This window comes from Styela clava, chromosome 15 (genome assembly GCF_964204865.1).
Source record: "Styela clava chromosome 15, kaStyClav1.hap1.2, whole genome shotgun sequence".
Taxonomy (NCBI): domain Eukaryota; kingdom Metazoa; phylum Chordata; class Ascidiacea; order Stolidobranchia; family Styelidae; genus Styela; species Styela clava.
Window position 1 is genome coordinate 12257296 of NC_135264.1, and position 26210 is coordinate 12283505.

A 26210-nucleotide genomic window follows, 5' to 3' on the forward strand; every position below is an offset into this window, starting at 1 on the left:
ATAATGTGGTACATTCTCTTAAACAGTAGGAAGAGGTTTAGTTACAAAACAGTCATGATTGTCGCTTATTATGTTAGTTCACGCAGCGTGGCATATCCATAAGTATAATTCAAATTGTCCATCATTTGTTCTGAACGCTACCAGAAAACTATACTAATTTAAATGGAAGTTTAATAATTAATTGAAGTTTTTTCCTTCAAAAACAACAATTACATTATAATACATAAATAATAATGCCAACTTCTTATCTTTTCGCCAGTTACTTAGGGAAAATATCGTAGGGTTAAGGTGAAATTGTGTGGTCTATTCAATTTTGCTTTCCATTTTAATGCCTAAATGGCTGAACGACTTGATTTGACCTAGGCAGAAGATTCAGTTACGATGCTTTGCGCGATCAAACTCCTCTTTTGTGATACGGTTGTGTGTATTGGCTTTCGTGTCTATATATTCGAGCATTGCTCCTATGATATAATATACTTAAAATATCGAGAGATAACAAGCAGAAGTTATTCTGAATTATTCTAAATCTATAATCACTCTATTTATTTATCAATTATCTTATCGTCGAAATGAAATATTGCTTTCACTGATATTTCATCAGTGAAATCTTTTTCACTTTTCCGGTAAACAGAGATAGGGATGATTTTTTGACCTTTTTAAATTCAAAATGCGTCTGTAAATCTACCAGCGGTTTGGTTGACTAATACGCACTTTCCAGCCTAGATTGAATAGTTCACTCATTCTTTTTATTGCCTAAAAGGATTCTAAAGTGGGTAATATCTTATCCTTTATTACAAAAAAAAAGCATAATGAGAGCATGTTGGGCGAACATCATCACCTACAATGTCAATGGAGCCCATCCCAGAATAAAAACATTTTCTTTTGCTTTGTTTATTGTCACGCCATATTGCTACGTGGCGCCATGACGTACCGGTAGTCAGTTTGCGTTACAGCTCTGTCATTTCATAACGTCTGAACGTTGCTGAACCAAGCCCTTCGGTTGTAGATTTTTTTTCGCCGAGTGTAGAAAGGAAGTTAAAACATCCAAAATGGTGAGTTTATCTTCTTTATTTTATGGAATTTGAAGCCATCATGTGTCTGCCGATATATTTCGTGCAATATATATGAATAATATGACTTGTTGAGACAAATTTAAGTGGATATGATTTTTGCGAAGGAATCGTATAACCTTTACGGGAAGTACCCACACTTTAACTTAACAAAAAACCGAACATCCAGTTTATGTAATGATCTTCGTATTTATTTCTTTCGTGAATGCCAGAAACCTTTCGGAGGCCTAGAGTCTCAAAAAACAATTTTGCGCGACGTTTTGCATTGCTGTGTGTAAACCATGGAGTCTGGAATGTTTGTTATGGCCTCGCTAAAAGCTAATTTCCTGCGCAGCAATATACGAAAGGACCTTTTATGTATGTATGTATGTTTATTCGTCTCGTAAAAGCAGAAACACAGGAGTTAGTAAATATCAACATTGAAGACCATACTGGCCTAAAACACATGACAGTGCGGCATACACCCCTTATGAGAAGCATAAAATGCAATAAATCAAATAAGTATAATGTGGTCCTTCCTACAGACAGTTCTGCGAGGAGGGTGGGTGGGTAGCAATATAGGCAGCATGGTTAAGGGTGGAGTATGCCCAACTGTTTGTACAAAGTAGTTGGTAGGACAAGACAACATCAATAAATAGAGACAATACAACATGAAATATAATACATGTAAACATAATAATAAAATTGGACATATACTAAATATAGCACCCTTGAGTATGATACCCCATACTATAAATGGGATGTGCATATATGGTATGTACCACTCAAGGGTGAGTGTCTTAAGTAATATTTGGCCAATCTAGCAAAAATGCGTTCCTTCCAGGCTTGGGGAAATGCGATGTTATGCGCATTTTGTAGGTAGGCTACTTTGTATTTTATAGTTCTGAATACCGCCAAAAAAAGATCAGGATTCAAAAAATAGATATTCAGGTTGCATTTCCATAAAACCTATCATGATCGCATTTCAGCCAGACAACCACTTAGGACATTTGGAGATGATAAAAATATCGCTTTCATTCCGAGCGATAGAAAAACGTCGCACAACAAGAAAAATATTTCAATAAATCTGAGGGTTGCGCGCTAACCAAGAATCTAAGCAAGTCCGATAAGGTCTTTGAAGTTCATTTCATATGCTACCCAACATAAACATAAAAATGTGAAGAGTTTTACAACATCAGGAAGGTATGAAAACAACGAGTGGTTTGATCGCAGATGACGTTACAGAAAAAATAGGCGTTTCCTCGCTCAAATCTCATTGTTTCACGATTCTATTTCCTTTTATGATTCATAATAAATGATTTGACTCTGAAAACCTTTCAAACGATAACGAACAAAGAACAACAGAACGATCGATCAACCATAGCCTAGCCTGATTCGATGCGGTGAATTTTCAAAGAGAAAAATATTTACTGTACGCGATTCACTCGCGCTTTAGTATAAGCATAAATATATATATCACAAAATATAAGATTGTTTACCGTGTATTGTGGAAATCAACAAATAAAATCGAATAACGATTTTTAACGTGACTTTCGTAGGATTCAGATTATAGAATTTCAGCTTTTGGGAACATACATATATATAGCATATAACAGTGGTCCCCAATCTTTCTACCCTGGCGGACCGGTAAAATTAAATTAAATGCACTCGAGGACCGGCAAAAATTGAAATGACCGGAACAGAAATGAATAACATATATTTGCGTAATATAATGCAATGCCGGGCATTCAATATGCTTCTGGAGCAGGAAGGCACACTTAAAAACATTTCACACGGAGAAATCAAATAATGTGCCGGGCAAAAATTGAAATGGTTGGAACATAAAATAATACCATATATTTGCGTAATAAAATGCGGTGCTGGGCACCCATTATGCGTAAGAAAGGCACGCATAAAACATCTCACATAAAAAATACACGTATAATACATGGCAAAAAACGTACAAACACGATTAACTCTAGAGTGAGAATTTTGCTGCTGTTTCGTTTCCAATATAGGATTGCAAACGTGGCCTCAAAGAAGTTTCTGTAACACGTAAATAATGGTCGAAAATACGCACAACAGTTTGATTGCTCGATTACTTAGCGATGGGTATTCTTATCAAGAGATTTCCAAAATTGTGTCAAGTAATTCTTTTTTAAATCTGGACTGTAAAGTGAAATCACAATTTTAATCAAGCTTTTTTCTTTTTCATCGGGTTCATCATGGTAATCCCTTTGCAGTTGATCGACGCCTCAAACGAAATGAATTTACGTTACAATGACAAAGTCGTCGATAACTTGGCACCAGGCTCAAAATCCTACTGTGTCTGCTCAAAATACTGGCAAACACGTTTGCGGCCCTTGCTTTTTTGCGTGTCTCGTGACCACCTGCAGGGTCGCAACAAGTTCATATCTTACTGGAATATTTTACTGTTCTTGACTGTTTTCTGGTTTAAACAAAGAAATATGCATAACGTTTTATATAGACGGTCATATTAATCACGAAATACTCGCAGAACAGAAAACGCACGCGTTCCAATTTTTAGGTTTTTGAATCTTGCTAGATTTGATTGGGCGCATTTGCGATGAATCGTGGCCGAGAAAGCGAAAAGTGTGATTGCTCGGCGCCAAGATGTCGCAATATGACGGCGGAAGTGAAATTGCGTAATAAACCAACGCAACCTCGTCTTAAAACAACGAACCACTGGCGTATAGGCATATATATATAAATATATAGCACAAAATATAAGATTGTTTACTGTATATTGTGAAAATCAACGAATAAAATCGAAAAGAGAATTTTAACGTGTTGGCGCTGAGAGATGAACGGGCGACTTGCAAGTCAGACGGTTCAAGAGTTTGTAATATTTGAAAAGTACATTGATTGATTGGTATGCAAATTAGCATTGAAATAATACAATTCATCATCCGAACAGATTTCTTACGCAACGAGATTTATGTGTATATATTATGATTAAATGAAGACTTGTCGCGCCAGTTTATACTTGTAAGTTGAAAAGAATACCTGAATACCCTTCAAATATAGTAAAATGCACTTGACCTGTATGGGAGATTGATATGCAAATTAGCTGGGAAACATTTCTAAGCTTCAGAAATGATTTATTATGAGGCAACATTACCTAACTTTGGTATCCTACTTAGGAACTGGCAACAATTAGACAGTCATAAAAAAAACATTAAACACTGAAAATCTAACTGGAGCAAACCCAGCTGTATTTCCACAATTGGTAGCCTATCCTAACTGGATACCAAAACACAGACTGACAAACGCCATCGGTGTCCCGAACATAAAAAAAAACATTGGATGGATCATTATGAAAGAATGTTTTCATCTCCATTACAAAATGGTAAACAGCAAAAGTTCACTAATCAAACCAAAAAATACAGGTTGCCTACGATCACGCTTAGGCATTCGTGAAGTTTGTCCTTCTAGGTTGGGCAACTCTTACCAATGTATTATCTCCCCATCAGATTGTGTTTTTTCCTGGATATGAGGTCGCAAATTAATGTACCACATGTACCACCCGCGCTCTATCGCCCGGATTTTGTGGTAATCATAGGTGTGATTTGAGAAACATCTTCTAACTGTGAAAGGACCCTGGAGCATCCATCTTCTTCTTTTTGGGTGAATGGTAAAACCATACACTTAAATAAACATCCAAATTTCTCTTCTATCGCAATGCAGCTGATTTAAGTGATTTCTGGCACATACAAAAGACTCGACTCAGTATAAGCCAATTAGGTGTAAATTGTATGCTCTCATGTACTGTAGCCCTGTAAGCTATGCACAGATATGGAGCATGGTCATCCCAATCGTCTCGATAATCGCTCACATAAGGCTTGAGCATTTGTTTAATCGTTCGATTAAACCTCTCCACTTGTCCATCAGCAGGGGGGGGGGGGGTGATATAGTGTCGTATGCGTCTTGACAATACCAAACAATTCGCACATCTCAGTGAACAACTGAGATACAAAATCTCGAATCCGAGGAACTCCAAAGAGCTGGTATGAGGTAGTGCTCCCAAGAAATACATCATATTCCATGGGTGAGCCGCAAAGTAGTTGTAGATCTTCTTGTTTACCTCCATGTGTCATCTTAGTCGCAGCACAGAGTTGCAAAATCTGCAACATAGCAAAATAACTCTTTTAACACCAGGCCAATAGAAACGCGCACGAATACTTTTAAAATGTCCAGAGGTACGGGCACTATGTAAAATTGTAAATGCTGGCAAGTCAGAGTTGAAAATAGGTGCTACTAGCTGTAAGGTGGTGTGTATACAGGCACAACTATATTGCATTTGTAGACTTTATTCACATTCGAAACAGAACACATTCCAGATAGATAAACTTAAAACAGTTAATGCACACAGTACCAACTCATAACCGCTAATGTGACACAGTACACGTGATAAGTACCGAACTTAGAAGTCACCTTCAGACATGAACGGACACGGGTCAACACTAGCTGGATAATGATATCAGGGTTCAGGGAAGTAGACACGCAGTTCGGGCACTTACAGCGTCTGATTTGACGAGACAGCTCATCTGCATATCCATGTTTAGTCCCTAATCCGAAGTCATATGTGGAGGCAACATGAGGATCAGCGCGAATCAAGAAGTGTTTGTCGCTCCTATTTTGGCTTTTGCGTTGGTTCAAGGACACCGACGCGAGTGGCACTGGGACTGGTGCTGTATTATCACAAATGCAAGGGGGAGAAGAACATGTTATAGCTTATTTCGGTAGAACTCTTTACTCTATCCAAAACGAAATGTCGGTATTGTGCAACGGAGAGGGAGCTGTTGGCAGCGGTTCAATCAGTACGTCATTTCGCCATTATTCGTGGCGGACGTTAAAAGGCGCTCAGTGATTTCGAATCTTTCCTGACAGTCATCAGTCCACTCGTATTTCACGTTCTTTTGAGTCAAACGAACCAAAGGCGATGCTATGGTGGCATAACCAGCCACAAAACGTCTATAATAGTTGGCAGTTCTCAAGAAACTTTTTAATATCTATTGCTTCTTGAGACGTTTCCCATTCGACTATTGTTGATTCATTGTGAGGATCACGGCTAACTCATTCGGAAGAAATTTTGTATCCAAGGTAGGTAACTTATTGACGGAACAATTGGCATTTAGTCGATTCAAGTTTTGAACCCGAAGTCGAATGAAAACCTTCCTCAAACTGCTTATGGAGGCGTCAAAAGCTGATCCGCGGGCTAAAACATCATCCAAATCATTTGAACAACCTTTCCCGATCATTCCTTCCATCACTAGGTCCAATATCCGCTCGAAAGTTGCAGGCGCATTAGACAGACCAAATGGCATGACTACAAATTGGTAGTGTGTCCTTTCCCAGGGAGACTGAAATCTCTCTGTCGGACCAATGACATTAAATGTTGTTTAATGTCATTGGTCGGACGGATCAACTTATACTTTCCAATATCCACTCGCCAAGTCAAGTGTTTAGGGCCAGCTTGATTCTCTAATGGAGTCCACGATGTCATCTATACAAGGTAAAAGACAAGCATCCTTGTTGGTAATTGAATTAAGGATCCTAAAATCAATACAAAAACGCGTACTACCGTCTTTCCTAGGTATCGGAACAATTGGTGACAGGTACCAGGGTACCGGTAAGGTTTATCAGTCAGCTCAATCACTCCTTGTTCAAGCATCGTCAACAGCATCTTCCGGTATTTGTCTCTTTACCCAGCCAAGACGTCGGGCGGCCTGTTGAATAGGCTGCAGTGGTGTAGTCACCATATGACGGCGAACCACTGCGTTTTCATGCTCTGAACAGCACCATAGTCAGTTTCATTGTTCATCTAAACAGGTGCCTCCTTTTTAGACGGTCAGCGAAGCGACCAATTTGGTGTTGCTCCTCTGGCTCGTCGAGTGGAGTGTACCGTACAGGTGTAGCTGAGAGAGTACAACACTTCCAGAACGGGCTGGCATAACCACATCCTCCTTCACAGTTACCGTACACAACAACAGGGAAGCGACGTTGAACAGTAACATTTTGGCTCTCGAAAGCAAAACGACCCGTAAAATGGAATTCAAAGTGGTGTCGATAAAGCGAGACACCCGCACCGGTATCAGTTAAACATACAACAGGCACATTATTGACCAAAGCCTTGACATTAGTCCAAGTGACTGGAAAAAAATTTTAGTCGAAAATAGTGGGTCCAGGACCAGGTGACAAAACAACGTCGTCTAAAATCATGTTAGCAGAAAGTGCGGACCTCATCCCTGATATCCTGATTTTTAAGACTGGTTCGAAGTTTTCGTTCAGTGGTCATGGAATAGTATCAGCTAATATGTCCCTGTGTTGTCCGTGTCGAAAGCAAGTTGGGCCACCTGTATTATTTGAACAATCTTGTGCCCAATGACCTGTTTACTTACAGCAGGGACATGGCGTAGATGATGGTGTAAGAGCTTGTGGACTGCGACAATAACGGATTCTCTGCCCAACTTGTCCGCATCTGAAACGAGAAATATTGGAAAGTGGGGATAGACAGGATCTCGATATATCTGCAACTGAGGACATTGCATCTTCCAATGTCAGAATGCAGGAAGATGGTGGTTGCAAAAGACCATGGGCGAACGAACCTTGATATTTTACCAATTCATTCCTATCCGAAAGTTTTGAGTATGGAGTAGCTAGTCTAGCCAGCTAACTCTATGCAGGGTTTCTCTTGCCAACTTTACACGCTGACCAAAAACGGATCAAAGTGCTTCGATACTACCTTCCACTTCGAAATAATTTTCAAAATGCTGTACGATCGACTCAAAGCTATCAAGTCCGTCCATAGCCAATTATATGAAATGACTATAGAGCAGAACAGTGTATCAATCAGGTAACAATACCCGCCAGGAATGAAAATAGACTTGATTGTGGGAAAAGGTTTTAATGTAAAGGAACATGTTATTAGTCCCATATCTAAATTCATCAGGTATGTCGTGCTAAAAATGTAATCGCTGTAACTATATGCACGATTAATCCTTGGACTACCACAAAATTCTTGGTTGCTGTAGACAGATGTTGAAAAATTATTTTTAGGTGAACTTTACAGACGATCAGATCCGTGGTATCATGGACAAAAAAGCCAATATTCGAATCATGTCTGTTATTGCTGGTGAAGATCATGAAAAATCTACATTAACAGACATCCTTGTTAGCAAAGCTGGTATCACTGCTGTTAGCGAAGCTGGTATCACTGCTGAGAAAGCTGGAGAGTCACCGTAAGTGAGCCTCAAATCAAATATATCCTCAAAATACAGTGTGGCCAGTACAGTGATACAATACAGGTTATTTTTTTCTGGGGAATGCAATGATGATGTTTTCAGATTGCACGTCCTTATAGTTTGTAAAGGTATTATCGGTTTGGCATTATGGAGATGCCACATCATCTCGGTTTGCATGCATGCATTATAATTGATGTCTTTAAATTTGGGGGTATTCTTAGAATTGAATTGGAACCATATTGAAATAGATATTGAGTAAAAAGAGTTCGGATTTTTAACCAAGTATTGGTTACATATTGTTGTAAAAGAAAAAAATTGAAATATACAATTACTTTGTTTTAATTACGTTTTTTTCAGGGCACATTCTCTTTATTATGAATTGTCTGGAACGGAAAAAGATGGCAATGGCTTTCTTATCAATTTGATTAATTCACCAGGGCATGTTGACTTTTCATCAGAGGTTACAGCTGCTTTGCGTGTTACAGATGGTGCACTTGTTGTGGTTGATTATAATAGCGGTAAGTACTCACATTATTTCTGCTCATGAGCATAAAGTATATGAGAATATTTTCTGGAGTTTGTTACTATTTAATTTTCAAGTTGTATTTCATTAGACATGCAAACAAATGATGTCAATTTGCTTATTTTAATTGTAAATATTTTGTGCTATCAGGTAGGCCTATTAGTGATCAAACTGTGACTGCACTTCGCCAAGCTATTGCTGAACGTATCAAGCCCATCGTTTTCATAAACAAGATGGACAGTGCTCTCTCGCAACAACAAGTTGGAAAAGAAGATCTTTATCAAATCTTCAATCGAATTGTTGAGAGTACCAATGTCTTTATTTCAACATTTGGTGGCAGCGACGAAACGCAAGCTTTCGGAGATATCCAGGTCAAATTACTGATACTTTGGACAGTGCCATACCAGTTAAGAATTATAGATTAATGTGTGAGCATCGCATCTGTGGTAGACTTATGTCGAAAAGGAACAATTTCGGTTCTCCAAATATTAGGTTGCAATTTGAATATCCGTGGCTGCTTGTATACGGCCTTGATCGAAGCGAAATCCTCTTATTGGTGCCGTAAAAAATCAAATAATGCTTTCAGGCACATGGTTAGTTGAAAAGTCTGGATCTTAATTAAAAATATAGTATTGTTGGGTTAATAAGCATTTTTTTTTTTTTTCTTGACTCTGCTTAACGATGAACCAAAGAAAAGACGAAATCACACAGTTTCGTGTAGCTCAACTCCCTTTGTCAGACATGATTTGGTGACTATTTTGCTCGTCCTATTTCTAACATCTACTAATCGTTGACCATTAATCTGTAATCAGCGGTAACCTTGTCGTGTTGTTCTCTCTCCAATGTTTCATAAATGAGCTAGTTATTTGCGGAGAGAAACAAATGTAACCGCACTCTCGCAAATGTTATGAGCCCGGCCAGAAATCTTGCTTACAGCGCCATATTGCTGAGAGACTTTTTTATGCTTTTCAATTTTATATTCTGTCCGTGTTACTTTTGTATTAAATAGTAGGAATGGGCCGGGATCCGGACTAAGATTCGAGTCGAATCCAGGCATATTTTGGACTCGGATTGGATTTCGAGTCCACGTCGTTTTTACCGAGTCTATAATCAATTCTGTTTCTACTAATTTACGCCTATGTATGTACTTTTACCCCTATAAATCTTACTACATATCTTAACTAAATGAAATTCAAGTTTAGATATTTAACAATATATTGTATTGTATCACTCGTGTGTGTTATAAACACACTCACTCAAAACGACGACAGATATCCAGATAATATGACGCAAGGTTAAAACTATTGATAGCTTATAACAATGATGCGCCAGTCGCCTTCAAACTATCTATCCTTTTTGATGTACATGTGGACACAATAAAATATCTGTTAGCGCAATATTTTTGCGTTTTCGATTTGCGTGAATAAATATATAACATGCACAGGATCAACCCAAGATGGAATCTCATCAATACCTCTTTTAAATCGAGTTTATTACGTGCAATCCTTTCTCTAAAAATGGGAGCAATGGAAAGCATGGAGCGTTTTAGAACGTTTACATGAACTACTAAAATGCAAGCATTGTATTGACGACAAGTGGCATCTCTTTACCATTTGCACACGTGACATAGTAAATTTAAGGTTAGAAATATCTGGAATTATGGGAAAGCATTGTAGTCAGAAGCTTTTTATTTTTCTATTTGACATGTAAGAATTTCCAAATAGCCGCTCAGAATTGACGCAAGGTGGTGGGCTGGACATCCAGTTCACAGCCAAGGCGCACATTGACCCTCGTTTACGTTTGTATTAGGGCAGCCGAAAAAGTAGAAAAATATATTTTTAAATTAATTCAACAGCTATCTGCGGAACCATTAGGCAAAAAATATGAGCTACGACGTATGTTTGTGAGCGCGCGATGCTGTAGTATGATCAAAAACGTGTTTTTCTACTTTTTTATGGTCAAAAACGTGTTTTTCTACTTTTACATTGTGACGTCACGGACTCGGAGGATTTGATTCGAGTCCTTGACCTATTACTCGGATTCGTCGAATCTCTGTAATGCCGGACTCGTCCCATCCCTATTTAATAGTACTTGAACCTCCTCAAATTGGTCATCATGTGAATACTCAGTGTTGAGTAGCCTATTCACGCAACTCAGCTTTGATTTAAAATGCTGATACTAACATATATCGTCAATAATGGCATTTCTATGTGGTCAAAATAACATTTCCCCTACAATTTCTCTCATGTATCCCTCCCACTGACTGCAGCCCTGTTACTTGATATATATTTTCTTATGTTTCCACTCCCAGTAAATTTATTCATTAATATCAATGGCTAATTCGAACAGGTATTTCCAAACAAAGGAACAGTTGGTTTTGGTTCTGGACTCCAAGGATGGGCATTCTCTCTTAAACAATTTGCCGAAATGTATGCTGAAAAATTCCAAACCACCGCTGAGAAGTTAATTGACAAATTATGGGGAGATAACTTCTTTGATATCGGAACCAAAATGTGGTCTGAAACCAAATCAGACACAAATGAGCGTGCCTTTTGCCTTTATGTGCTGGATCCAATTTACAAGGTAATTTGATTTTGAATCAGTCCTATTTTGGTTTTACATTTGGGGCAATTGTTTTCAATTTATATTTTGATGAAAATTTTGTCAGCCTTCCCATTATAAAGAAATGGACAAGGAGGTATGATTTAGTTATTAACGTGTCTGAAGTATAAAACAACCAGCTTCGCAAAATTGCTCATTTGAGTTCGAGAATTGCCTATTAGTGTTCAATATAAACTAATGCTTTGGCTTCAACTAATGAGCATGGTAATTCACAACTTATCAGGCTCGCGATGCTATAATGAACAATAATAAACAAGAGATTGAAAAATGGATGAAAAGTACTGGTGTTACATTGAAATGAGATGATAAAGATAAAACTGGTGTATCGTTGATGGAGGTACGTTTGTGTTTTATTTCTGTATGAAATCTCAATAGTTGCTGAACTTAATAGACCCCAAGAGTGATAGGTAATAGTACATACTTGTAACTACAACTTCTTACACGCAAGTCCCAGCATGAAAATTTTTTTCTTTCGGAGAATTATGCCTCTTTCCTTAGGAGTTAACTATACAGTACTTTTTGTTTAAATAATGATACAATATAGTTAATGTATTCAACATTTATTTATTTCCCCAGGTCTTCATGCGCACTTGGCTGCCAGCTGGAGACACTTTGCTGCAGATGATAGCAATCCACTTACCATCACCAGTGACATCACAGAAGTATCGTATGGAACTTTTATATGAAGGTCCCAAAGATGACGAGGCTGCAACTGGTGAGATGAATTAAATTGTTTGTGTTTAACTTTCAAATTGGAATTGGGTAATAACATGGACAATTCTGAATGGAATTAATTTAATTTTATCATAATATAGCACAAGGGTATTTTGAAAACAGTGTGGCACTTCGCGGGCAAGCTATTCAAAATTGGCACTCCTCTGCAGGCCTCACAATTTTTTTTGCGGGCCGCTGTTTGCACTCCTCTGACACAAAACCTTACATCTTTACTCAAGGTATCAAAAACTGCGATCCTAAAGGGCCTCTGGTAATGTACATCAGTAAAATGGTACCTACAAGTGACAAGGAGAAATTCTACGCTTTTGGCAGAGTTTTCTCTGGAACTGTTAAAACTGGGCAGGAAGTTCGAATCTTGGGTCCTAATTATGTTCCTGGTAAAAAAGAAGACTTGTACATGAAGCGGATTGAAAGGTGTTATTTTTTTTACTAACTTGATATTACTTTCTGCTATTACTGCTGGTGCTGGGATATCATTGTGATTAGGGCTGTAACAGCGGTGTTTCGACTTTCGAAATGCATATTATGACGTCATAGCCAAAAGGAAACTGAAATTTGTTGTGGTATCACCATCACGTCTGAGCATAATAAAACATGCCAATGTCATACTTCAACCTGAGTTCAGGTTGTGCGCCATCTTGGTGCGCATACTTCAGGAGGTCCCAAAAAACGATATTTGCTCGCCATATTCAATTATTAAACCGATTATAACGTACATACATTCTCAATTTAACAACTTTTTTTATGTCTATAGAACTATTCTTTTGATGGGACGTCACATTAAACCAATTGAAGACGTGCCATGCGGTAATTTTGCTGGTTTGTCAGGAGTGGATCAGTATCTGGTCAAGACTGGAACCATCACAACTTTGGCAACTGTATGTATTTACATTTTATCTTAATTTTTTTCATTAAACTTGTTCCTACAAACTTGTCACTTCTGAAGCATCATTTCTCCTATGTGCATTGCTGATGAATATTAATATTCAAAACCTGAGCAATGTTTGAACTTCCACACCTATGTTCAACAGGCTTACAACATGAAAATGATAAAGTTCAGCGTGTCGCCTGTGGTACGTGTTGCAGTGGAAGTTAAAAATTCAGAAGATCTGCCTAAGCTTGTAGAAGGACTGAAAAGGTAAGTTATTTTATATCAAGGGCTGTGATAATGGCAAACCTACTTTATACAAAAGGAATTTTCACAACAGTATAAACTATGTATATATATATACTCGGGTACTTGTATATTTAAATTCCGATAAGAAGTATGCAGCGTTCAGATTCAGTTTCTTTTTTCAAGCAGTGCAGTTATTGAATATTGCAAGTTTTCGTACCTCATAATGAATTTGGTTTATATTTTACCAATGTGTCAAAAAACAAGCTTTGTCAATATAAACTAGGATTGATTGCTTTCTTGGATATAAATTGCATTGGATTTTGTGTTAATTTAAGATTGAAATAGATGAAAAAGGTATTGTATATATATCTAGATTGGCAAAATCTGATCCTATGGTTCAGTTCATTATTGAAGAGAGTGGAGAGCACATTGTTGCTGGGGCAGGAGAATTGCATCTTAAGAGTCGCATGAAAGATTTGGAAGAAGATTTAGCCAACATCCCACTGAAGGTTTTTATTATATACATCAGGTGTGGCCAACCTGCTCTCGACTGCGATCGAGTCTGCGATAAAGTCATACACAAAACGAATGAGTAGGCTTACTGGATATGTAGATAACTACACACACGCATACAGAAAATTCCACCGCTGCCAATAAGCTCGGCTCTGTGGGCACTCGCCGCTAAAAATTTGTATTTTTTATTGCGTTTAATTTGTGAATTTGATTAAGTAACTGTATCTGGAGTACATTTTCATCATTTTTTTAGGAATTATTCGAATCATATAATTCAGATCTAAGGCCTGACTCATTTTCAGTCGTAGGTGTTGTCTAAACCAGTGATTCCCAAAGTGGGCGAAATCGCCCCCCCCCGGTGGGCGATAACGCTACAGAGGGGGGCGAAAAAGTCCAAGGGGGCGATAGGGGGACGATTTCTAGAAACCTATTTTTGTTCGGCGCATCGTGCACTTGATTACTGTACTCTATGTGCTTTCGTATGTTTGAATCACGTAGGCGATTATTACACGCGAAAGGATTGCTGGACTCGTCTTCGCAGTAATTAACGGTCGTTTCCGTATCCCAGGGGTTGGCAAAATACGACGGCCGAAGTAAAATAATCAGAAAATTTTTCCTATACTTTACCATTTTAAAATTTTCGGTGCGTATTTTAAGAGTGGTTTTGCGAGTTGTTGCCTGTAAAACGGGGTATTTGTTTCAAACTCTCATTCTAAACTCTAATTCATACCATTCAACAATCTGATTTTTAATAAAAGTACCAGTGAAGAATTTTAGCCTAGTCTATCAAAGATATTTCTACACCAAATTGTTGCCTACTGTGAAACTTCTGGGGAGACAAAGTGATCATTGACTTATTTTATTTATATTTAAATTTCTGGAAAACAGCTAAAAACTAACGAATATAATTCAAAAACGCCAAAATGAGGTAATTTTCACGACCACGCCTGAAAATCTGTCTGAGTGAGAAATGTGTCTGAGTGGATGCAAAAGGGGGCATTGTTACGTTTATTTTTGCATCTTGTCGAATGACCAATGTCACGAAGTAAACAAGGAAGTCTATGCCCGGGGAAACATCCAAACGGCGGTTTGGCGATGAATTAATTTTATTTACAATCTACGCTCGAGGAGTAAATTACATTTTTTTATGTAACAGAATTTATCGCGAGGCACGTTCAGACAAAATTTTATTATATCCTTCAAATTATATTAGGCAGCTTCTCATTTAACGAGCCTACAATTCAATTATAATTAGACAATAGGAAACACGCAGAAAAGTTGATGCTGAGTGCAGGGGTTCAATAGCGCAATAAATATTAGAATATATTGCAATGCAATAAGGAATTAAATTCCTATTCTATTCGAAGGATTCATCACTGCTTAATTTTTGTAAGAGTGTATCTTCTTAAAGACTATCTTTATCAAAATTTGACAAACCATGCGATAACATTCATTTCGATGTTTGGAAGTATATATATATGTGTGCGAACAATTATTCTCGAAAATGAACATTACAAAGAACAAGCTAGAACTAGGATTAGTGATGCCCATTTATAAAATCTTCCAAATCTTGGCGTCGTAAAGCTATCAAGCGTGATGCAGCAACAAGACAGTGTCACATAAAATGTCATTGTAATAATTTTTTAATAAGACGACTGAGTTGAGTTCACGAATTGTCACGGTTTTTGCCCGCTGTTCCGTTTTTAACTTTCAATAAATATATATATGCGACCCGCAAAGGATTAGCAACCCTAAATGTAAAATGGGGTGAATTTAGGGAGTTAAATGCTATAAGGCAAGAGTACACGGAGGTTTCTGACGAGGTAGAACCCTAGATTCTTTCATTTCCGACCGCTAATATGATGAGGGGTTTTCAGCTGTGCTACTATTGCTATCAAAACAACGAAATCGCCTTTCCATCAGTAAACGGGGTAATTTTAGATATTATAAAAATCTCGCTGAAGAACACCAAGCTCATCCATCTCATTAAAAAATACTACAAACTATGATTTGTCTCGTTATTCGGTCTGCAATATATTCGTTTCAGACGCAGTGCCTGGGGGCGATGAACTTGTATAAACTACTCTAGGGGGCGATGGTACAAAGAGTTTGGGAACCACTGGTCTAAACAACGAAAAATTGAATATTCTCAATTCTCAAACTATAAATGTTACATAACTGCTCAAACTTCAAACTTCTAATTTACAATTTTCTCCAAGTCCGATTCGTCGCTCGCTTTGAATTAGAAAAAATCGGGCATTCTGATGTCAGAATTCATTTCTAAATGTTGGCAGCGGCGAAACTTTCATTTGTTCGGTACAGTATTCTTCCTGTTTCAAAACACATTGTTACTATTCTGCTTTGTTCATTTCAAGCACTGCATTCTTTCACTTTCGTTTTGCTTGATTTATTATGTTCGCTCAGGCGTGAATAATTTTCTATTGTGTTTTGTCTTCTGTTTTTACTGTTTGGGCAGCATGCTCATTATTAGTTTGTGGTTTCGTTAATCTGTATTAATCGATGTATTGACTTTGAACTGAGTTGTATTGTCAACTTTACATGGTAGCAGAGGAAAATGACTTCCAAACAAATACCACCACCAAGGTTTGGAGGCGGTACTAGCTATGCAGAATGGAAAAATAAGTTGGACATGTGGATTTCCATAACAGAAGTGCCAAAGGAAAAGCAGGCAATTTTGGTGCGTCTGCAGTCGCTTGATGGAAATAATAAAGCTGAGAAAGCTGTGTCAGAGTTAACTAGTGAACAGTTGAAAGATGATGATGGGTTGGACAAACTTCTTGGAAAACTTGATGGTGCATTTCAGTCAGAGAAAACTGATGAGGCCTATTTAGCCTACACGCTATTTAGTAAATATCAGAAAAGTTCTGATATTTCAATGGTGGATTTTATCCTGGAGTTTGAACACCGGTATGCTAGACTTGTAAAATATGACATGAAGCTACCAGATACCATTCTGGCTTTTAAGATATTAGATGCTGCAGGCCTAACTGATCAACAGCGCCAAATGGTTCTTACTGTTGGAAGCGACTTGAAGTTCGAATCTATGAAATCAGCCCTAAAAAGGATTCTTTCAAAGCAAGATGGCGATGAAAAGAATTATGATTTTGATGAAGATGATGTTGCATCGAATATTAAAAAGGAAAATGCATTTGTGACTCGTGATACCGGTACTGGTAGGCCAAAATTTAAGAAAGAATTTTTCAAAGAGAGATCGAGATACGACACCGGTAGTGGCGGAGGAGCAAAGCAGCGATACAAGCATCATGAATCGACAGTAAAAGCTCAACTGAATCCACGGGACAAATACGGAAATATATCTAGATGTGCAATTTGTGAATCAAAAATGCACTGGGCCAAACAATGTCCACATAAGAAGAATCAAGTTTATTGTTCCGATGCGCAAGATGGTGTTTGCGAACAAATACAAATGGTTTTGATAACAGATGAAAATTCTTCAGATATTTTTGAAGTTGAAGCTGCCAAGGCTGCAATAGTAGATACTGCTTGCACGAAGACAGTAGCTGGTAAAAAATGGTTCAGGAATTATCTTGGGCTCTTAAACGAAAACTTGTCGAGCAGAGTTGAGATTTTTCCCTCAAGGAAGAGATTTAAATTTGGAGATGGGAAAGAAATTCAAGCTGAGAAAAAGGCTATAATTCCTGTACAAATTGGCCGAACGTTGCTGAGAATGGAGGTTGAAATTGTGAATGAAGAAAACTTGCCATTGTTACTCAGCAAAAGCACACTAAAGCGTGCAGGCACTGTACTTGACATGCAGAACGATCGTGCGGTAATGCTCAAGCAAGATCTTAAGTTGCATTTATCTACCAATGGACATTATACGGTAGATATACTGCCTAAAATGAAGGCAGAAGTTGGTTGTCGTAATGAAATCCTTGCATCAGAAAGCACTGGGCATAAAGAATTTGGGAAAGCTGAAATTACAAAATTGCATAAACAGTTCGGCCATGCGTCACAAGACAAATTAAAGAAGCTCATTCAGAATGCAGGAAAATGGAATGCAGATCTTTCGAGCCTGATTGAAGAAACAGTCAGTGACTGTGAAATATGTAAAGTTTACAGAAAACCTTCGCCACGTCCAGTTGTAGGACTTTCATGGGCAAATGATTTTAATCAAACAGTGGCGGTCGATCTACATCAGCTAGGTTCTGATATGTGGTATTTGCATATGATTGATCACTTCACTCGATACAGTAGAGCTGCCATTGTGAGAAATAAATTTTCATCAACAATTGTAAAGAAATTCATGCAAAATTGGATCAGCATTTTTGGAAGTCCGGCTCGTATTCTGAGTGACAACGGCGGAGAATTTGATTCTGAAGTGTTCAAAGATATGTGTGGAAATTTTAATATAACATTCACGACGACAGCTGCATACTCACCGTGGTCTAATGGACTCTGCGAGCGACACAATAGGACATTGACAGAAACATTGATGAAGGTTAAGGCAGCTGAGAAATGTGATATGGAAACTGCACTTGCTTGGGCTGTTAGCGCAAAAAACTCACTTGTGAATAACAATGGCTTCAGCCCTAACCAGCTCGTGTTTGGAAGGAATCCCACTTTGCCATCAGTTACTCATGATGACCCACCTGCCTTGGAAGGTGAATCTATAAGTCTCACTGTAGCCAATAATATATTTGCAATGCAAGCTGCCAGGAAAGCAGTTATTGAATCAGAATCTTCCGAAAAAATAAGAAGAGCATTACGAACACAAACCCGACAGACTCGGGATGAATTCTTCACGGGAGAAGAGGTTTATTATAAGAGAGAGGATCAAAAACGTTGGAAGGGCCCTGCAAAAGTAATTGGGCAAGATGGACCGGTTATTTTTATACGACATGGCGGACAGCTAATCAGAGCACATTCATGCAGAGTCCAGCATGCCAACCGTTATCTTCAGGATTTTCCTCGGACAAAGGAGGTTTGCATTCCAACAGATTCTAATGATGGAATTGACGCTTCGTCTAATGGTAATGATCATATAGAAGATGAGGAACAGTCTGTTCCAGAAATTTCAAATGAAAGCAATGATTCTGAAAATATGGATAATTACCAAAGTGCAATTGGCAATCCAGTTCAAGCAGCAACTGGTGGCAGACGTAATCTCAACTTGACTAAAGGCAAAATTGTCTCTTTTACATTAGCTGGTGAAGACTATGAAGCCAAAATCCTGAGTCGTGCAGGTAAATCAACCGGGAAATATGGGAAAAGCTATAATGTTGAATATTGTAATCCAGAAAGTTTTAGAGGAAAATCTGGGTACGTAGATTTTGATAAAGTGGAAAATCTGAACGAGAAGGAAATGGATGAAAACACTCATGAAGATGTGTTGGTCTTGGAAAATGTTGACTTTCTAGAAGCAAAGAAGTCAGAGTTGAAAAGCTGGAGACAAAATAAGGTCTACAATGAAGTCGAAAATGTTGGTCAACCAACAATTTCCGTACGATGGGTGTGTTCAATGAAAGATACTGAAGATGGAATCATTCCCAAAGCCAGACTTGTCGCAAGAGGCTTTGAAGAACAAACTGACGATATTGCTAAAGAATCGCCCACCTGTTCAAAAGATTCACTCAGGGTTCTTATTGCCATTGTCGCACAAAAGAAATGGAAGCTTCATACGATTGACATTAAAACAGCTTTCTTACAGGGAAATTGTGTGGATAGAGAAATATTTTTAAAGCCTCCCAAAGAGGCTGGAACTACCAAGCTATGGAAACTAAACAAATGTGTTTATGGGTTAAGTGATGCATCACTCAAATGGTACAATCGACTAAAGAAGTTTCTCGTTGACCAAGGAGCAAAAGTATCAGCATCTGATTCAGCAGTATTCTATGTATACTGCAATGGGGAATTACAAGGAATAGCTGGGATTCATGTTGATGATATTCTGTGGTCTGGCACAGAGTATTTTGAGAACAATTTGATTTCGAAACTGAGGTCAACATTTCTAATTAGCTCGGAGAAAAACGAGGCATTCAAATATTTGGGACTAGACGTACAACAATCAGCCGATGAAATATTGATCAATCAAGAATTGTATGTAAAAAACCTTGAGACCATAAAAGTGACCTCAGATGATGCAGAGTGTCTTTCGTCTTCTCAAATAGATATTTTAAGAGCGAATATTGGCCGTCTTCTTTGGGCAAGCAATCAGACACGTCCTGACGTGAGCTATGATGTTTGTCAGCTTGCTTCTAACCTCAAAGATGGGAAGAAAAAAGATTTGCTCTATATAAACAAGATAATAAGAAGACTGAAAAACCAGCAATTATCATTGAAATACAAAAATTTAGGAAATGATGAATTATTAAAGATTGTCGTCTTCGCTGATGCTGCTTATGGTAACCTGAGAGATGGTGGAAGCCAAGGTGGCAATTTGGTGTTCTTGGTTGGAGAAAATAATGAATGCTCTCTGCTAAGCTGGCAGTCCAAGAGGATTCGTCGCGTTGCCAAAAGTACTCTCACAGCGGAAACACTGTCATTGTCAGACGCAGTTGACAATGCTGTTTTTATCAAAGATATGTTTGCGGAGATATATTTTGGAAAACTCAAAAGCCTACAACTCGATGTCATAACCGACAATCGATCACTATGTGAAGCACTCCGATCCAGTAAAAATGTTTCCAACAAACGCTTACGAGTTGAAATAGGGATGCTGAAGGAGATGATTCAAAACAAAGAAATCAACAGCATAAGCTGGGTCGAATCGAAAAAACAATTGGCTGATGTTCTTACCAAAAAAGGGGCATCTCCTGAACGACTCGTTCAAACGCTTACCCTCGGACAATTACATCTTTCCTAAACTTAAAATAAAACACAGTGAATTTGTTACTATTCTGCTTTGTTCATTTCAAGCACTGCATTCTTTCACTTTCGTTTTGCTTGATTTATTATGTTCGCTCAGGCGTGAATAATTTTCTATTGTGTTTTGTCTTCTGTTTTTACTGTTTGGGCAGCATGCTCATTATTAGTTTGTGGTTTCGTTAATCTGTATTAATCGATGTATTGACTTTGAACTGAGTTGTATTGTCAACTTTACACACATAACAGACGCTGTATGAAACTGGACTCTATTCCTATCCGCGATCGACGTGTTGGCCACCTCTCATATACATGATAATGTTTTTGATTTAGATTGAATCCGCCTTTTCAGTACTGTATCAATGATTCCATTGATTCTCAGATATCTGACCTATTTGTATCTTACCGTGAAACCGTGACAGAGGAATCTAGTGTCATGTGCATTTCGAAATCGCCAAATAAACATAATATATTGTACATGAAGGCAAATGCACTTTCCCATGAATTGATTGGAGCTATTGACAACGTGAGTAGTTTATAAAGTTGATTTATTAGCTACTGAGGATGTTGTATCGGAATTATATGTTCGACACTCCATTTTTAATTTATTCAGGGTGATGTCACTCCTCACCAAGATATAAAAACAAGAGCTGGTCTTTTGTCTGACAAGTTTGGTATGGATGTTAATGAAGCTCGCAAGATCTGGGGATTTGGACCTGATGGTACAGGCCCTAACCTTCTCATGGACGTAACCAATGGTGTCCAATATCTGAACGAAATCAGAGATTCGGTTGTTGCTGGGTTCCAGTGGGCTACTGAAAAAGGTGTCTTATGTGAGGAGAACATGAGAGGAGTTATTGTTAAGGTTCATAATGTTACTTTGCATGCTGACGCTATCCATCGAGGAGGTGCACAAATTATTCCAACCACGCAACGGTGCATCTACGCTTGTCAGTTAACAGCTTCACCTGCGCTCCTTGAACCAATCTATTTGGTTGCGATTCAGGTATGTCGTTTGCTAATGGCTTTCTTAGAGATTTCTAAAAGATTAGTTTGTTTGTTGTTTAGTCTTTTTGTATGTTAATTCCATTTTTTTTTGGATGAAACTTCTCATACTGATTAACACTTGTTTGGTCTTGCTTAAGAGCATCTCTGTCAGGTTATGCCGATAATATGGTTATTTCTGTAGTCATGAACTTTGGTGATAGAATCCAAATCCACTCCCATATCGTGAATTATTTTTAATATAGTGTCCTGAAGCCGCTGCCGGAGGAATTCATGGTGTACTCAATCGTCGTCGGGTACAAGTGATAGAAGATGCCGTACAACCTGGAACTGGTTGGCACAACATCAAAGCTCATTTACCTGTGAATGAGTCGTTCGGTAAGATATATTGTTATACTGTACTGTAAGGCAGGGGTGGCCAACCTGCTTTCGATCGCGATCGACTAGGATCTTTAAAATAGCTCGTGATCGACTGTACGGTAATAAGGTCACACACAAAAACGAATGAGTACTGAATATTCAGATAACTGCACACACAGGCATACAAAAACTTCCACCGCTGCCATAAGCTTGACTTTGTGGGCGCATTCTTTACGAAATCGCCACAAAAATTAGTATATGTTATTGTACCAGGAGTACATTTTCATCATTTCTATGAGATTTATTCGAATTGAGATCTGAGGCCCCCCCACCCCTTTTTTTAGTAGTAAATTTTGAAAATTTTCCAAAAAAACAAGTATTCACATTATCTAAACAGCGAAAAATAAGTATTTTCAAATCATAAATGTTACATGACTGCACAAACTTCAGTATTTAATTAACAATTTCCTCCAAGTTCGATTCTTCGCTCGTTCGAAATTAGAAGAAATTGGGCATTTTGATGCCAGCCATTGGCAATACAATTTATCACACTACTCTGGGAGTGTGAAAATAAATTTCGCATACTGCAGTGCAGAAGTTCCTGCAGGATCTTTAGTCCCTCAAGAAAGATGATGTTTGCCCAGATTCATTTTTAAACCTTGGCAGCGGCGAGACCTCCATTTGTTACTTAATAACATACTTCATCGGGCTTGCCCAGACTTAAATACTGTATGTGTAGATCGTAGTTTGCGCATGTACATCCTCATATTCTACCTGTTTTAAAACACACAACAGGAAGGAGCTGCTTTTTTTATTAAATTTATCAACATCAGACTAGATTAATTACTTGTGCTGTGGCGATTGACATGTTGGCCAATTGTGGTGTACGGTATGGATAGAAATGCATCAATAACACTAGGAATGTCACTTCAAATTTTCTCTGTAATTCCTGAGGCGATGAAAGTCGGTAGTTTTTTTTGTATGGCTGTTGTAATACTAATTATCATAAGTATGCAGTGCTTTGTTGGAATTTAGACCAGTGGTTCTCAACCGCCAGTCCGCGGACAGGTGCCGGTCCTTGCTGCCCGTCTGTCAAATATATTTTAATATGAAATGAATATATTATAAGCAAATTGCAAAATGTAAAGTATTGTTTTCCCGACCATCGACTTCCGTGTTTACTTTTCGACATTGACCAATCAGCAAGATGCTAAAGTGACGTAACAATGCCCCTTTTCGCATCCGCTCAGACACTTTTCTCACTCAGACAGATTTTCAGGCGTGGTCGTGAACATTACCTCATTTGTGCGTTTTTGAATTGTAGTATTAAATTAATGTAGAAATAGGAGTGATAGACTAGACTAAAATTCTCTACCGATACTTTTAAAAACAGATTGTTGAATGCAATAAATCAGAATGATGGTTTGAAACAAATACCCCATTTTACAGGCACCAACTCGCAAAACCAATCACAAAATAAGCCTCGAAAATTTTGCAATGGTAAAGTATAGGAAGCATTCTTCGGGGGTCGAAGGTCGGGGAAAGGTCTATTGATTCGTAGTTCTGGTATTCGTCTAACCAACTATACCTTAATCTCTCCTATATGTATAATATCAAAAGGACAGCAGCAAATTTATCATTAAATTGGATTGTCTCCCTTTGCACCGCCTACTTTTTGTCCTAATCGCATTCTTTTGATTATGTTTTGTGTTCATGACATTTTTGGTCGCGTTCGAAGGTCCGTCGGTCCGCGAAAATTGTTTTAAAATTTTACCAGTTCGCGAACTGAAAAGGTTAAAACCACTGTTTTAGACTACACTTGCTTGCATGAAGGTACTCTTAAACATTCGTATCTGAATTCTAACAGGATTTACTGAGGATCTTCGCTCCAATACCGGTGGCCAAGCGTTTTACCATTTTGTTTTTGATCACTGGGTCAATCTTCCTGAAAATAAGCGAGATGAGATCATTTCCATCACAAGAAAACGAGAGGGCCTCAGTGAAGAGGTACCAAAACTCGAACAGTACTTGGACACACCGTAAATATAAAATTCATCAAACTGTTATCAATGCTGCTTGAACCATAGTATAGAATTATAGATAGATAATGTATTGAGTTCCCTGTTGATAGATGTTCAACTCAGATTCAGGACATTTTGATCAGATATGTCGTCCTTGTCAAGAAGCAGACCTTGATGTAACATGTTCAAGATGATAACTGTAAATAGTACGATGAGAGATTTATTGTAGAATTTTGCTCAAATTAAATAAGGACCACGGGTATGTCCGAGTGGATCGGTGATGCTCATTGGACAGTCAATAGTCCACTGCTATGTGTGGGCCATGTTCACATTGTTTTATATAAGTTACGTCATCTTTGGCTCAGTGTTTACGCGACTCGAGTTACAGTTTTTTTTTCAAAAATTTGATGTGACTCAAGCAATAAAAATGTAATGAATCGGACTATTATTTAAGCAACCGCCAGTGAGACCTTTCTCAGTAATTGAATCGACTCGAAACTGGAATCGCTCGTCACTCGCCCCTTAGGGTTCAGGATATTATATCAAACTGCTTCGGCCACAAATTACAACTATAAATTAGAACCATACTTGCACCAATACTAATGAAGGTAATATATCGTCTTACATATTGATGGAATAAAGTCTCTTTATGTACGTGCAAATAATATTTACCGACTTTTTTCTTAGTTGGGCACCCAGTTCAACGACACCAGAATGTCATTTTATTTGGCAACATGTCGCGGTGTGCGCATCAACTATGTTATTGCTCATATGAATGTATGCTACTGAGCCTCTTAGATAATCTATTTTAGTTACAACGAAAAAAAATCAATCTTGGTCTCCTAATATCTTCTTACTTAACGATCATGTTCAATAATAGAACACAGAGAACAAATTATTCGGTATTATAGTCAATTTTATTCGGAATTGAAATAGAGAAGGTAGGAGCGAGAACTCCTTTATTTGTATTTTTGCTGCCTTTGTAATAAGGTCTTTATTCGGACCTCCCGAAGTATGCGCACCAAGATGGCGCACAACCTGAACACAATGGAATCTTAATGCCAATAAAACCCCATGTTTGTATCTGTTATTTCTATTTCAATTTGGTTAGTTTTTCTCCAATGGATAAAATAACATATAAGTCGTCGACTGCAGTTTAGCACCAGACTATCGAAAGTATGGAACCAGCATCGGCAAGCATTTGTAGGGAACATTAGTAATTTTAACGTTAATTACACAAATGCTCAGATTTAAACTTTGAGACCAACAGTACAAAAAATAGGTAAACTAAAATTTCAAAACCCTTCGAATATGAAAAATATGCCTCCTGTCAATCCCCCAGGCTTCGAGAATTTCAATAATATCTTAAAATCAATCAATCATTTGAACTTGATTAAAGAAAGAATATTATTGAAACACGAGTCGTCTTCTATAGATAACATAAACAATCGATATAATACAGCCAAAAGCAACGTTGAACAACTTTATAAATGCCTTGGTGTTTATAAGTCATCCCATTTCATCCGCATCATTCATGATAGCGTTTTTCAGGTATGTTTTGGGGCATCGTATTGTCCATATATAAGTATTTTAGAGAGCAAGCATAATTTCAATTCTTAAAACTAGAACAGCACCGAACTACAACGAAGCTAGGCAATTTTGGTTTGATTTCAGGAACCCCATTCGTCAACCAAATCTCGCGGAGCCTGGTTCAAATTTAAATACGTCAAATAGAAAAGACATCAAAACTGTTGTGCATATTGATGCTTTCCATATTTCCAATAATCCACCCAATCTATACCCCGATCTCTCTTGAATTTTCACCTCCATTGGTGATATGTTTTTCATAGAATGTGAACATTTTGTTTGTGTAAACTATATACTTCTAATTCTAAAATATTAGGAAAATAAAAAAATAGATTAAAAAAAATGAAATAAAAATATATATACAGATACATGATAAGAATATATATATGGATTATTTGTATTTTTTCACATGTTTTAATGTTATTTTATTATTCAGAATATAATCGCTCTTTTATCATCATGAATAAAAAAAACATTTTATTCAACTAATTGTGTTACAATTCCAATTGCTATATATGTTACAATTTTATGTTTTTCTATGGTAATATTCAGAATATAATTGGTCTT

General features: G+C 37.7%; 1 pseudogene across 1 annotated transcript; it reads left to right on the top strand.

The window, feature by feature from the left end:
- Nucleotides 1-915: 915 nt before the first annotated feature.
- LOC144432393 (translation elongation factor 2-like) lies at nt 916-25997 on the top strand (annotated as a pseudogene). Its single transcript, XR_013480580.1, has 15 exons — nt 916-1052; nt 8130-8311; nt 8672-8832; nt 8988-9208; nt 11187-11420; nt 11683-11796; nt 12036-12174; nt 12413-12608; nt 12949-13072; nt 13226-13332; nt 13685-13820; nt 21053-21196; nt 21284-21676; nt 21921-22053; nt 23903-25997. The product of XR_013480580.1 is annotated as a translation elongation factor 2-like (transcript).
- Nucleotides 25998-26210: the final 213 nt, after the last annotated feature.